The 15,360-nt window shown below is 33.0% G+C and overlaps 1 protein-coding gene across 2 annotated transcripts in view; it reads left to right on the top strand.

Annotated features, from left to right (window-relative positions):
- Positions 1–10,346, top strand: part of LOC127703933 (uncharacterized) — a 34,356-nt gene extending 24,010 nt beyond the window's left edge. For both annotated transcript variants that reach the window (XM_052207973.1, XM_052207974.1), the window contains exon 3: positions 9,498–10,346. The gene's annotated coding sequence lies outside the window, so the exon portion shown is untranslated. The remainder of the gene's footprint in view (positions 1–9,497) is intronic.
- The last annotated feature ends 5,014 nt before the right edge of the window (positions 10,347–15,360 follow it).

Consider the following 15,360-nt stretch of genomic DNA (forward strand, 5'->3'; position numbering starts at 1 on the left):
TGCGATATGTCCATACCGTGATGTATGAATACACCATGCGATATGTCCATACCGTGATGTATGAATACACCATGCGATAAAAACGTTGACGTGACAGCAATGTCTGGTTCTCCTAAAGTTTAAACATATCCGCAAAATATGCATCATATATGAAGACTTTGTGTCTCGTAGGATTGGCGTCTCTTGACTATCCGCAAAATATGTATCATATATGAAGACTTTGTGTCTCGTAGGATTGGCGTCTCTTGACTATCCGCAAAATATGTATCATATATGAAGACTTTGTGTCTCGTAGGATTGGCGTCTCTTGACTATCCGCAAAATATGTATCATATATGAAGACTTTGTGTCTCGTACAGACCTTCTAAAATTCAAACTGACCACACGCACGATACACGCACGGTGAATGCACGATACACGCACGGTGAATGCACGATACACGATACACGCACGATGAGCGATGAGCGTTACACGGAGGATTAACGAAAAATGAATGATGAATGATGAACGCACGATACACGCACGATGCACGATGAATGAAGAACACACGATACACGCACGATACACGCACGGTGAATGATTCATTGACGAATGAACGATAAGCGCTTAATACACGGTTCTCAAAGCCATTTTATTTGGAATTGCATTTAAACTTGATGTATGATAATGAAAATCTATAAGGGTATACAAATTTTAGATATCTCGCTTTCTGTGTTGATTGGTCGACAGTTTTACTAAACACTCCATGTATTAAAAAAATTAATTGTAGTATAGTATTTCCAATATCAATGAGTGTTGTCAAATTATAAAACTCATCGATTTTATAATTCTACTTAATATAAATAATTTATAAATTGCTACGTTTTAAAGAGTGGCGATTCCAGCCATTTTTAAAAAGAGGGTTCTCAACCCAGGATAAAAGGGGTGGTTTTAACCATATGTCCCCATTCAAATGCATTGACCCCCCCCCCCCTTCTTTTTATCTGCCTAAATTTGTAACCTTAACTAATCAATTATCATATGTTTACGTTCCGAAATTTAGGAAATATTTGTATGTTTCGAAGTTTAGTATGATGTCCATTATCACTAAACTAAAATTCATTTGTGTTTAGGGACCAGCTGAAAAACGCCTTCGGTGCGGGATTTTCTACCCATTGGTGGCCTTCGACTGTTTTCTGCCTGTACGTCTAAACACTGCTAAGGACTTATAATATGCCACTAAGGACTAGAAAGGACGTGTTACGTGTACTCTGTTTTCATACTATAGTAGAGATAGATAGATTTTTATTACATAAATTCCAATTTTTAAAGAAAAAGAATCACCATTAAATGAGTAGTTGAACAATATTTGGAACGTGCCGGTTTTTCCTTGATATTGCCGAAAATCAGTGATCCGACTGACACGAGCGAACTTACATAACAACTGATTAAACAATCATAATCTCTTTTTTTTTACTTAAGTTACAATGTTCCTTATATTATCAGAATCGTATGAGTTAATTTAGAGCAAAATATATAATTTGTCAGAAAAATCTGATTCGTACAAATTAATTAGAAATAGCTAAGAAAATGAAATTTACCAAATAATGAGAACATTTAAACAATTGTAATACCAAATACTTCATAATATACTTCTGAAACGACTTTTCGTCCTGAATATGCATGAAATTTTTGCCACTGGACGTTTAAACAACCACTGAATAATCAATTAATCAAATTTTGCTCTCAGTAAAAATGAATTAAACAATATAAGCCACAATTGTATCCATGATCACTTGGTGTCTGTTGTTTGTTTGTACAGTAAACATACTGAATCTTTTTATATTCCTTATACAATTTCAAGTATGTAATAAAATTCATACATATTTTCAAACATCCTGGCACTTTAAATTTCTAGGAGGTGAGATTCTCGGGGTTTTACCTGAAACTCTTTGGGAAATGCAATTTTTAATTCCAATTCCAATTCCAATTCCAAACTGTAAAAGATATCCCAAGGTTTTTAAAAATGCATTTCTAATTTGATAATGAGATTTGAAAAAAACGATCTCAATGGTAGTTGAAATTATTCAGTGCAATCATTTTGTGTCCGCCGTTGTCTTTCATACATATCAATTGGTGTATCCAGTGTTTGCTGTTCGTTATCTGTTGTTTATGGCAGTCAGGCCTCGCGATCGGTCTCCAAATTTAAGCCCCCACTTAGGTAAATTAATGATCATTTATAGGAGGGGGGGGGGGGGGCTTTTTTCTCGGGACAAACATTATTTTCCTTCCTTTAAAACAACTTAACAATTTTCTATATTTTTCATTTAATCATAAACCGATGAATATTAAATGATTTTTAAAAATATATCTAAATATCTGGGTTATTTTCTTATCCAAATAATTATTTTTTCATTTTTTTAAGGAAAAAGTGTTATCAGTTATGGCCCCCTCATTTTAGACATGACATTTTGCTTGATACTGTATGAAGATTATTCGTTGCAACTTTTAAGAAGAAATTACCGACTTTTTTGTAACTAGATAAATATACAACAAAAATACCGTTTTTTCTTCTTGTATCAATTTCTTTTCACAAAAAGTAAATATTAACAAAGAATTGTTACACAAATGTAGAGCCCAATTTTATAACGAAGATATTCCTAATCTCTTTACCGAAATCCGCATATCTTTATCTTTTGAAACAAAAAAGTTAAGGATGTCTGTTCAAAGGACAAAAATGTCCAAGAAACCGAAATGTTATAAGAAAATTTTTTAATGTCGAATAATTCAAACCCATTTGTCTTTTAAATTTAGCACATGAAGATATAATTTTTATTACATATACAAATTGATTTTGTAAAAATTAGCTTGTATATATGTGAACTTTTGTTAAAGAAAATCACTGTGGTTCTAAAACTGTATCACATGCCCATAATTGTCCTAAAGCTAAATGTCATCGTCAGATTATGAGGGTCTGAATAGGGATTCATTATTTCTGTATTCTATCATTTTAGGCAATTTTTTCTAATCGTTATACGTTTTGTTGATCATTCTTTATTCCATATATTCTAGTACCTCATCATTTTCTTTTCTATATATTTGTCTGGTTATTTTTTTGTATTCTTTATTTTTTGGTCAATAATTTTCTATTCTATAAACCCCCATCCATACCCTTATGTATAATGGAAGACGATAAACATTTTAGTATACATACCACCCGTTGTCACTTTCACCTGACATACAAACCACAAATTGTTATTTTTACCTGGACACGGGACTTATATAATTACGTAATAATAACGGATATAGTAAATTCAGTAGAATATAACCTGTATCAACGCACTGGCTTGTTAAATGAATATTGATCTGACAACTGTTTATCATATTTTTAGTTATTTTAAAATTGAGAATGGAAATGATGAATATGTCAAAGAGACAACAACCCGAAAAGAGCAGATGACAGCCGAAGGCCACCATATTTGATTAGGTTTTAGTTTCTAATGAGACAGTAACCATCGTATTTTCAGAAAATCTCTAAACGGATAATGAGAGTTTAGCGACCTTGACTGGCTATACAGCCCAAGCACGGTCGGTCTCTAAAAGTTGCCGAATTTAAGAGCCTATATCAAGAGATAGGCTTTACCTAGCTTTAGGTGTTTAAAAAATATCCATTTAAGAACCAAATGTGGCTTCTTTATATTTATACCAAAATTGAGTTCAATGCAGTATTTTGTCGAAGAGAACAATTACACAAAGTGCAACATGCGAGAAGAGGTTTCATTTCCCTTATTTATTTTTTATTGAAGTGAGTAATCTTTTGAGATTACTTCACGGAAATATATTTTAAATGAAAAGGTGCAACTGGATGCATCCCTAAAAAACAAATTTAAATATATATATATATATTACCTGAAGATCTGTAAAAGCAGTGAAAGCGCTAGTAAAAGTGATGAATTGAAATCGTTATTATCTTTTATTAATTTTCTTATATGTTACCAGCATACGGATTCTACTTAACTTTTCTTTATATATATATATATATATATATATATATATATATAATTTAAATTTGTTTGTTATATATATATGTAAAATGACGGATATTCGTCAATCAGACAGCAATCCAACATAAACACGAGTAAGTTACCTGACATCTAGAATAAGAGGTTTAAGCATACCCCGCGCTGGTCAACTTTCTGAGTTGTGGGTAAAATTCAATATACATGTAGGACTGTGAAACGGGAAATATACGAACGATTTGATTTTACGTACGATGAAGTGTCATTCCCTCAATACATACGGGTCCACCGTGAAACTATTCTTATGATTATATAACGGTAAATGATGATCTCATTAGAGGAACAAATTAAGTAAAGATACATGTTGAAGCAAGAACAATTTCCACATGCAAAACATTAAATAGGACGATCTCTAAATTAGTACGCGGCAACTTTAACTATTACATTCATAGACAATAACACTAGTAAATGCTTTATATACTGACATTGAAACAAATATACCGCTCATAATAATTGCACATCTGTAGACTTTAATCTAGGTATCCCGCGTTATATAAACCATCGCAAACCATCGAACAGCTCATCGCACTTCGGCGCAGACCAGCGCACTTCACGCGTGGCCATCAAACTTTATGATCTCCATTGCACCTCCGAGTCATACACACATATATATTCCGATTTTCTAATAATGGTTTTTATTAATTTAATTCCCGTAGGTATTGCCCAAAGAAATAGGGTTTATTTAAGGGTTTACACATCTTCATAGCTAAACTATTTTGATACTTATATCACGAACAGATATCTATGACAAACATTTCTTAAATTGTCAGTATATAAATTTAGATTTTTTTTTAAGAATTAAACGTAGGTTTCAGCTACATCAGACTAAATTGGCTTTTGATGGATTGAAGGCTTATGTAAAAATAAGAAAATGTGGTATAATTGCTAGTGAGTCAACTATTCAAGACAGTTCAAATCAAGAGGAATGCTAGAAGTTATATCTATACGACCTTCAATAATGAAAAAATACGGGAACTGTAAAGTCGGTTATTAAAGGCCCCGCCCCGACAAGAAAAAAATATGAAACAATTCAATTGAGCAAACTAACGGCCTTCTTTATTTCAAAGCTACATGTATCTTGCCACAACAAAAAGCCCAAATACATGTATATAACAGAATTGATGTTACGAAAACCACTGAACTACGTGCTTTTGACTTTGGACAGACACATAAATACACAGAATGTTGTGAATGTGTATAGGCCCTTTATTGGTCATATAGCTCTACACTCCTATCCATTTTATACATTCTTTGGCTTTCAAATATTTAGCATTGAGCGTTCCTAGTGAAAGTAAATCCAGAAAAGCGTTATAGATGCATGAAATTTATAAAGTGTTGTTTTGTGAGGGGATCAAAACGTAGGGATCGATGTTAATGTCTGTTTTATATGTGCAATAATATCGGCCTTCTAACTTTAGTGAAACTCTGCAGTTGATTCAGTGACGGATCTAGGGGGGGGGGGGGGGGGGTTCAGGGGGTTGGAACCCCCCTTTTTTTGGACGATCAATGCATTTGAATGGAGACATATAGTTGGAAAACCCCCCCCCCCCCCCTTTTTGCCCTGGGTTGGGAACCCCCCTTTTTAAAATTTTCAAAATGGCTGGATCCGCCCCTGTTGTTTCATGTATTTGATATGCAAATTATCACAAAACTAAAAGGATAAGATGGATGAATTAATAGTTGATCGTTTAACGTCCAGTGGCATATATTATAGATTCATTATTCGGGGGAGTACAATAATTATGATATAATGATGAACATTGGCAATCATACCACAACTTCTTTTTTATAAGAACGTACATTTGTAGATTTTCGTCTTTTACTGTAAACGACAGTGTCCCCGGGAGTCAAAGCCGAAATCAAACTTGTGTAAATTTCTGAAACATACATTTCATTATTTAACCCAATGTAAAGCAAAACAAATGATACCGTTTTGAGCTATAAAACCAAGGCAACCCTTTATACTAGTCAAAAGTTGCTGGATCGTGATAGATGCATACGAAACTTCAATTAATTGTTTGTATTTTTCAATCTTTTATATCCGATAAAGATGAACACAAAATCTATCGGATAAAAACTACCGATTTTTCTATAAGATAAAATGTATCCTTATTGGAGTCAAATTGTCATATGGATTCATAAAGGACAAAAAAATGTCCTCAGTAACGGAACAAAAAATACCCCCATGGTAAAATAATCCGGCATTTTTTAATACAAAGTACTATTGTGAATTATTTTTTCGGATATTAATCTTTTAGACATACATTAAAAACGGTGTCCTTGATATGCAACCATGAATACAATGAAAAGTGAATCTGTGAAAGTGTGAAAGTGTTCCATGTTGATTCCATTTAAATAAAGACTTGTTGTGATAATACAATACATTTAACTATTTTATCAAAAAATTTAAATAAAAAAGAATATCTTAAACTCGTAAACACAATTTTTTCAAGTTTAAAAAGTTCCTCAATTTAAAATCCTTCTTAAGGAATACGGGATATATTTGCGTGATCTTATACTTGTTTAATTAAAAAAATGCCTTCAAATACATATGTTTATTTGTATTCAATTTTCCACAAAACATATTTAGCTTTTTTTAAATGAAAATAAAGAACAGAGAATAAAAACACTGTTGAAGAGAAAATACATATTCGTGTTAAATTCGCCTCAGTTGAATTTGTTAATTCAAGTTTGACATCTAAAATCTTAATCCGCAATCCACATTTACCCGACAATCTTGTATATTGTATTTTCTCAATGGAATAACCCTACCTGCACGTGACCATCAGAAACGAAGACAAAAATTATATTTGTAATGGTATTTATCAAAACTTAAATGTTTGAATATTTAGTAGAATATGAATTTGCCAAATAAGCGAAGAATTATAATCTTGCATTGTTCAACATTGGAGAGTTGAACATTAATCATGTTAATACTGATTCAATATTTTATTATAGTCTCACCACATACAAACATAAAATGAGAATCACAGAAATAAACATAAAACATTAAAACATTTGCATTCTATGTACCAATCTTAAAAAGAATAATGAGAGACTTTTAAGACACAATATATTTACTCATTTACATTTAAAATTTACAGTGTCCACCTGTACTATATGAAAATAAAACATTTTTTCTTTGAGAACTAGGAAATAAAATGCCGTTTCTTTTCAATGAAATATTGTTGATGTTTTTGGCAACTATAGCAGCAACATTGCCGTTATTAAATAAAAATATAAATTTTTCGCTATCTGATAATTAAAGGTTAAAATGTTCATTAAAATGTTTAGCTTAATGTATCATAATTTGTCTTAAATCTACATATAATGGGCATTTTAAAATGACATGAAGTTCATCTTCAATAGTAGAGCTACAACACATGTCATCTCGTGGACTTCTTTTCTTTCATACTTTCCAGTTTCTATCTTTAGAGCTACCCCACATTTAAATTTTGCAAAAGCACTGTTGTTTTTAATTGGCGGAATATTTTTTAACAAATAACAGTTGGCCAACAGTATATTTTTAAGCCCATTTCGCTCAGTTGAATAGAAATTCCAATTTTAACTGTTCTGTCGTAGAAATGTCATCATGTTATTGTTTGTACGTAGAACATGTATCATTATATTAAAATGTGTCAGTCCCAGCCAAGATTCACTGAAAAACCACGAAATGTTAACAGATGATAAATAAATTTTACACAAAAATTCATGAATCTGTATGAACGTTATGTACGATGAAGTTAATTAAGTGTTCACAAGAAAGTAAGTATGAATGTAAATTGTATTTAAAGTCGGAACATATATATACACTTTAACCGTTAGATAAAATATAAGCTTTGATGAGCTCTATAACCGATTATCATATAAAAACCGCAATGAATGAACGTTACCCGATTAGAGATGAACGTTTGACAAATGCACGTTATCTGATGTACACAGTAAATACACGATTGACGAACGCACGATACACGGTTAAGAATGAATGATTGATGAACGCACGATACACGCACGATACACGCACCATACACGATTAAGAATACACGATGCACGCACGTTACACGGAAAATACACGGAACGATGAATGATGAGCGCACGATTGATACACGCACGATACACGCACGATACACGCACGCAACACGCACGATACACGATGAACGCACGGAATAATGGTCAGTTTGAATTTTAGAAGGTCTGTAGGATTGGCTTCTCTTGACTGTCCTCAAAATATGTATCATATATGAAGACTTTGTGTCTCGTAGGATTGGCGTCTCTTGACTATCCGCAAAATATGTATCATATATGAAGACTTTGTGTCGCGTAGGAATAGCGTCTCTTGACTATCCGCAAAATATGTATCATATATGAAGACTTTGTGTCTCGTAGGATTGGCGTCTCTTGACTATCCGCAAAATATGTATCATATATGAAGACTTTGTGTCTCGTAGGATTGGCGTCTCAGTGAAGGAAATCTCTTTGCTTCTGTATTCTTTTCGCACATGTAAATGCATTGTGTACAGTTACGAGATGTCCAGCAGGCAAAGATGAAACCGAACAGAAGTCACTGATTTATCAGAATAAGAAATAAAAAAAAAAGGCAAAGTATCACTTAATATCCTACCTTTTATAGATTTCAGATTATTCAGTTGGTTCAGCGATGCAACGTGCTGACCTAATATATTTAATATACAGCGTTTACATTGACCGATAAAGGACGACATCCATTTAATTCTAAATTGAGTAATATACAGTCATCTTTTGTTTCAAGTATACTAGTATGAGATATTCGGTAGAATACAATAGCTAGATCGGTCGTCAATGAACCAATGTGGTATATAGAAGGTCGTTTAACTTTATATTAGAACTTGAGCTATGCTCTCTCTTCATATTAGATGATTAGGTCTACTGACCGTGTAGATCTAATATAATGTCACTTAGGACCTGTGTAATATGAAATACTCAAACATACACACGCTTCTTCCACATACAAATAGATTCTGTTGATAATCTGCTGAATTTAAAGTACAATGGACTAAACAGATGTGTCGTGTACCGTGTAAAAAGCATAATACGAAATATAAACTGACAGCGAAAAATAAAGTGTTATTTAACAAATAAGAAAAATTTTAGAAAAGGATTAATTCTAATAAATAACTTTGAATATTCACTATGTATTTACTAATGGGCGTTGAGCAAACAGCAATTAATTATCATGAATCCAAATCGATGATACAAATATTTTATGTCTTTGATAAAGAAGTCAATACTGAGAAGTTCATTTTACTGTTTCAATAAGGGGTTTTCGGGAAAAAATAATTTGAGCTACTAGTATTTTAAAGCTAATTCACTAGTTTGTCCTATCATACGACAAATGCCTACTAAATTTGACAACTTACTACAAGATATCAATACAGCTAAAATTGTCGGTATTTTTTTCAGATAAAACACGTGTACAACTGGCTGAACAGTGCTGGACGACAACGTAGGTTCTGATATCATTAAAGTACAACTGGCAAAACAGTCCTGATGTAGGTTATGCTGTCAAAGACGTACCGAGCCTAATAGGCCGTTTCAGAATCTAATGCATTCTGGGTAATATTTTCATAAGCGTACATCAAAACGTTTTGATTGGCCTACGACGCCCTAAACAATGGGAATTCAACCAATGACGACGTAATTTTCATTTTAGGGTACGAACAATCATTACCCACTATCCTATAGATTCTAAAACGGCTAATTGTTCTTCAATATGTCTTTTAATTGTGAAATCCATGGAAGTGTATCGTTTCTAGTGAGGATTTATTCAATAAAAGAGTGTCCACACTTCGCTTGATATGGTCTGACAACATTCCATTATGTTTTCTGTTCCCGTAATAATTTTATCTGCCAATAAAATTTTAACCCTTCATTATTTTGATGGAGTGTATCGTTAAGACGAACTAGAGGATCCAGAACGGTTCTAAAACGGAAAGTAGAACGGAGCGTTGTCCGATCATTGTAAGCAAAGCGTGAGCAAAGAGTGGGATTAATCAACCTCGGCTTTTTACAGTGAAATGGTCCATGAGTCATTTTTGAGATATAAAAACATATATTATACGATCGATGACTTTCTTGTGACTAAAAGAGATAATAAGCAGATTGTACCAATTATATCAGTTTTATGTGTTAAATTGACGGACATTTTAGATCAAATATTGCGAACAATTTAACGGTTAATTAACTGAAAGTTAACCAAGCAGATGGAAAAGGTTTTGTTGTTTGCATTTGAATAAAAGGAAATGTAAGTTATATGTCAATCTAACAGCAATTCAACAGCACAAAGCACTAGAAAAAGTATTAACAAATACACCGAACTCCAAAGTAAATTCAAAATGGGAGAAGCTATTCCACAAAACCTGCAATAATCAAACGCTCGACTATATCAACCAACGGAAAGAATGTCATATTCCTGACTTGGTACGGACATTTTCTGAGAGAAATATTGGGTTTAACCTGGTTTTAATAGCTAGCTACATTCTGTATGTGAGATAGGCATACACATGTTGTAATCGAAGGGTCAGATAGAAAGATATATGACAGTATCGTCGGACAGTTAAATAGTACAATATGAGTTTTTGACTAAAACGTAGTTTATTTTCTCTTTTTACACACATCTATAGTCATAACCAGGAAACATTGGTAGGGGTGTTCTCCGTGCGCGTTGCGCCATTGAAATAGTTGACAGCAGCGGCATCGGAGTAGTTGAAATTGGTACTAGTTGGCATGATTTATGTCCTAGGCACCCACAATGCGCATATCCACAGAAAACTCCTTCCCCGACGTAATTATAGCATTTGGCTAAAATGAAATCAAATATTGACTAAAATAGTATAACGTTTGTTGTCCATATACTTACATTTGCATTTTTTTTAAACCAGATACACGCAAAAATTGTCGGAAGATCCTAAAGGGACAATCAAAATTCATAAGTCGGAGAAAAACCTAAAATGTCATGGCTAAAAGCAAAAAACGACAAAAGGAAAAACAGCAGTCCTCAATGCCATTGCTAAAAGTCAAACATGACGAAAAGACAAACAATAGTTTTCAAAAACACATCCCAATAAATACTAAGCTACACTAACCTCATCTAACATTGAGGGGGATATTGATATCACAGAAGGATATGCAAAATACTAATTGCGAATTTACCGATGATGAAGGGACCTTGGTGGCTGCAAGGCTCTGCAGTCTGGGTCCAAACTGGTAGGAGGATTTTGTTACTAAAAATTCACGCCATATCTTAAAAAATTGCTGAAAAAATATTACGTACCCAAAAAGACAACAAAAAATAGTCAACAACTTCAATACGTGTGCAATCTGTAAAGAATCATCTGGGTTCATAACTGTATATAGGAAGAGATGATTCCACCAAATTTTTGCCCACAGGTCGAAATTAAAATGAACCGAACATTTGTTTTACATATGGTCTTTTTACAGTGTTGCTTGGTATACACCTTATCGCTATTTGTCCGCCATTACTGGACATCACACAAGTTCCCGTAAAATTTTGACGTCATAATAGAAAATGGCTGACGCCACAATGGAAAAGTGATTGTTGTATGACGTCAAAAGTTCGAGCGGGACAGATTCTCGGGTCAAGCGGGATTAGCGATAAGGTGTATTATGCTTGGTATTAAAGGGTCCAATATTTCTACTAGATTTCTTGGATAAAATAATTTCCTATGTCTATTTCCCTCTCGAAGTCATTGACAACATCTTTTAGCAAACAATAATTTATTATTATAGAAAGATTCGTATCGATGAACTACACATCCTACTATATTTAAAAGAGGCTTGATTGATTTTTCGTTTATGAGGGGCTGGATGGAGGGGTCCTTCATTTCTGTATTCTTTAATTTTTTAGGCCATTTTTCTCTATTCTTTATACTTTTTGCCCATTATGCTCTTTTCTTTTTATTTTAGCACATCATTATTCTCTATTCTTTTTGTTTTTTTTTATTTTTTGGGTCGATATTTCTCTATTCTTTATACTTTTTGCCCATTATTATCTATTTTGTAGACCCCCATCCACACCCTCTTACATGAGTTTCCCACAGGGTCAAAATCTTAAAGCCATCAAATGGTGCGTTTATCATCAATTTTACATATTTTGATAACATATAATGAGTATTTAGCTCTATATGTTGCTTTGAAATGGCTTTTGTATGTTTTTTTAATTTTAGTTCATTTATATGTTTTGGAGTTTAGTGTGAAGTCCATTTTCACTGAACAAGTACACAATTTTATTTAGGGGCCAGCTGAGGACCACCTCCGGGTGCGGGATTTTCTCGCTGCGTTGAAGACCCATTAGTGGCCTTCGACTGTTGTCTGCTCTTTGGTCGGGTTGTTGTCTCTTTGACATATTCCCCATTTCCATTTTCAATTTTACATGATCTTTTTTTCATTAATTAGCCAAAAAGAATTATTTTGTATCCCAAAGACAATAGATAGTTTTTTTTACCGAAATGATTTGGGTTTGAGTTGAGAATATTCACCTTAATATACTTTTTAGGGAACAATTAAATAAAAATTGCCGAAATGTATCAAAGTTAAGGTTTTGGACTTACTTCAGGTAGATCCGATTTAGTGATATGTTTAGAATAAGCCATAATTTTGTAAGAATTACACAGTACAAACTGTGAATTGAAGTAAAATTTGAAAAACATTATGAAAATGGCTCCTGTATGTCATTAAATTTCAGGGTAAATTGGTCCTATATTTGTATTTTGGTCCATGAATATTACTAATGTTTCTGAGATAAGAACTAGTCAAATTTCGTCCACTGAAAGTGTGTTCTCGGTGTAATGATTGCTATTAGGTTACTATAAATCAAACATTCTTGCTCTATGTTATGAGGTGTGTTTGTTTGAAAATTTAATATAAACAAAAACACAATTAAATCAAAATAAACTATGATTTTGGCACTATTCAAAACGTTTAACTGTGTTAAAGTAGCTCTATATTAAACTTACATCCAATGTAATAATCCCCAAAAGGACCATAAGGACGTGGCGTAAGTGGCTCGAGGAAACGTTTACTCATAATTGGATATTTTGGTACTTTATAACAACATTGGTTAGTATTGCAGTCGGCATTGGACAAGCAGTGATAGTTGGATGGTATTGGTGGTAAGATTGGCACGTCTTGAGGTGTTCCACCTCTTGAGTCTGTTGTAACCATATCGTATGTCGATAAACTAATTAGCTGAAAACAAATTTTAGGTATTAATTGTTCGACTCTGTTACTACTTAGTCTATATTATCATAAGCTACAATTCCGATCTCCTGAACGCTCACTTGCATACTATTTAATATATATGAGTATACAACATTAGCATGGAGTTATATTCTTCGTTCTGTACCGTCACAACATAAAGTAAAAGTTACAGATAAGTGTAAACAAAAGGAGATATTAGGGGTTAATTTGAGGATACTTTGAAAATATAACATAATAGCCAACAAAAAGAATAACTTAAACTATCGCTGTGCTATGCTCTTCATTAATACATATAATGACATCTCACATATATAGTCTTTATATTAATGTATCTATATTGATATGAAAAGACGTAAACTGTATGTCTGGTTTAGTTATTTACATTTTGTGCTATATTCAAGGTTGGTAATGGGGGTACCATCATGACGATTAACGGTAAAAATTCTTGCCAATTGACGTTAACAGTAATTTTTGGTGCATGACGATAAAATGTACACTTTTTTTTAGACGGTAAAAACATCGACGGAATTTGACGATTCACGTTAATTTTTTTCCAAAAATAACGGTAACGATAATTTTTTGAGACCTCTGACGAATCACGGTAAGGATATTTTGACGAATCACGGTAAAATTTTAACCAATTTGACGCTAACGGTAGCCGAAAATGACCGTTTGACGCTTGACGGTAAAGGGCATTACTACCCTCATATTCGTATGACACTTTTGCCTAATTTCCGCACGTTTCCTACTATTTTGATCAACACATATAAAAGAGGGTATGGTCTTGGGGGAAGGGATAATCTTCTTATCTTTGTTCTTATATTTTTCTCAATTCATTATTCATTTGGCCCATTATTCTCCATTCCTTATATTTCCGCACCCCATTTTCTCTATTCTTTATTCTTTTGCCTTTTTTCTCTATCTTTTATTTTGCACTTTTTGTCCTTTACTCTCTATTCTGTAAACCCCATCCAGATCCTAATAATATATATATGGTTGATTACTGCCCGGTAAATGATTTTCGAGGAATTGATTTTCAGCAACTTTAGTTAAATTGTGACTTACCGTGACAGCCATTATTGTTTTTAGACATAACATTGTGAACTCGTAGAAGCTCCTATGTGTGCCAGATTAATTCTAATCAAATTTATCCTTTATACTGTGTAATAAACAAGGATCGTCTTATCAACTAATAACCGGACATAAAGATATGTATACAGAGCAATTTAAAGAGATAAGTCATTGTAAGGTACGAATGCGTGGGTATTCGCCAGAAAGAATACCACAAACAAGTGAAGGAGTAGGGCCAATTCCCATCTATTTGTCTGATACGCATGCTCAAAATCGGACACTTTTAAAACCTACATTCGAAAATTAAAGAGAACGCATAATGTTCTCGCACCAATTATCAACAATTTTACTTTTTCAAAAAATAAAATTGCTATGCTGCGCTACATATTACTGTTGATGACAATGCTGTATTTTTACAAGTTTGTTTAGTTTTGCATTGAAGGTCATCTCTTACCAAAATCATTAAATATATATTCGAATGACAGTATATAGCTCTTCAAACAAAGATTTCGTTTTTGCTAAAGGAGTCCGTTTTATCTTTTTTAAAGATAAGTACTAAATGACATAATATGTAACCTGTCACAATTGCTAATTAGGGGCTACCTTTAAGCCTGTACAATTTGGAAACGTGTTCAAAAATGCGCAAAAATATTGTTAAAACTTTAACATACACATCATGACATATATGATATTTTGAATTTTAGGAAAGATTGAATGACTTTTAGCAATCGAAAATTGACCCTACATCTTTCATGGATTTGTTTTTGGAATATATAGTTTGATAAGAGAATTGAGGAACATATATTCCTGATTTTCTCATTTTAAATCCTTGATCAATTGAATAATGAGTTATTTTTATCCGTTGTTGGACACTTTTTTTTCTCTTATACAAACCTGACCAATTTCAACCTAACGAGCTAAATTATCGTCTGGTTATCTTGTTTAAATCGTGTTCCCGCCTGCGATGCATTAAGCA

The sequence above is a fragment of the Mytilus californianus genome, unplaced genomic scaffold (assembly GCF_021869535.1).
Source record: "Mytilus californianus isolate M0D057914Y unplaced genomic scaffold, xbMytCali1.0.p SCAF_57, whole genome shotgun sequence".
In the NCBI taxonomy this organism is placed as follows: Eukaryota; Metazoa; Mollusca; class Bivalvia; order Mytilida; family Mytilidae; genus Mytilus; species Mytilus californianus.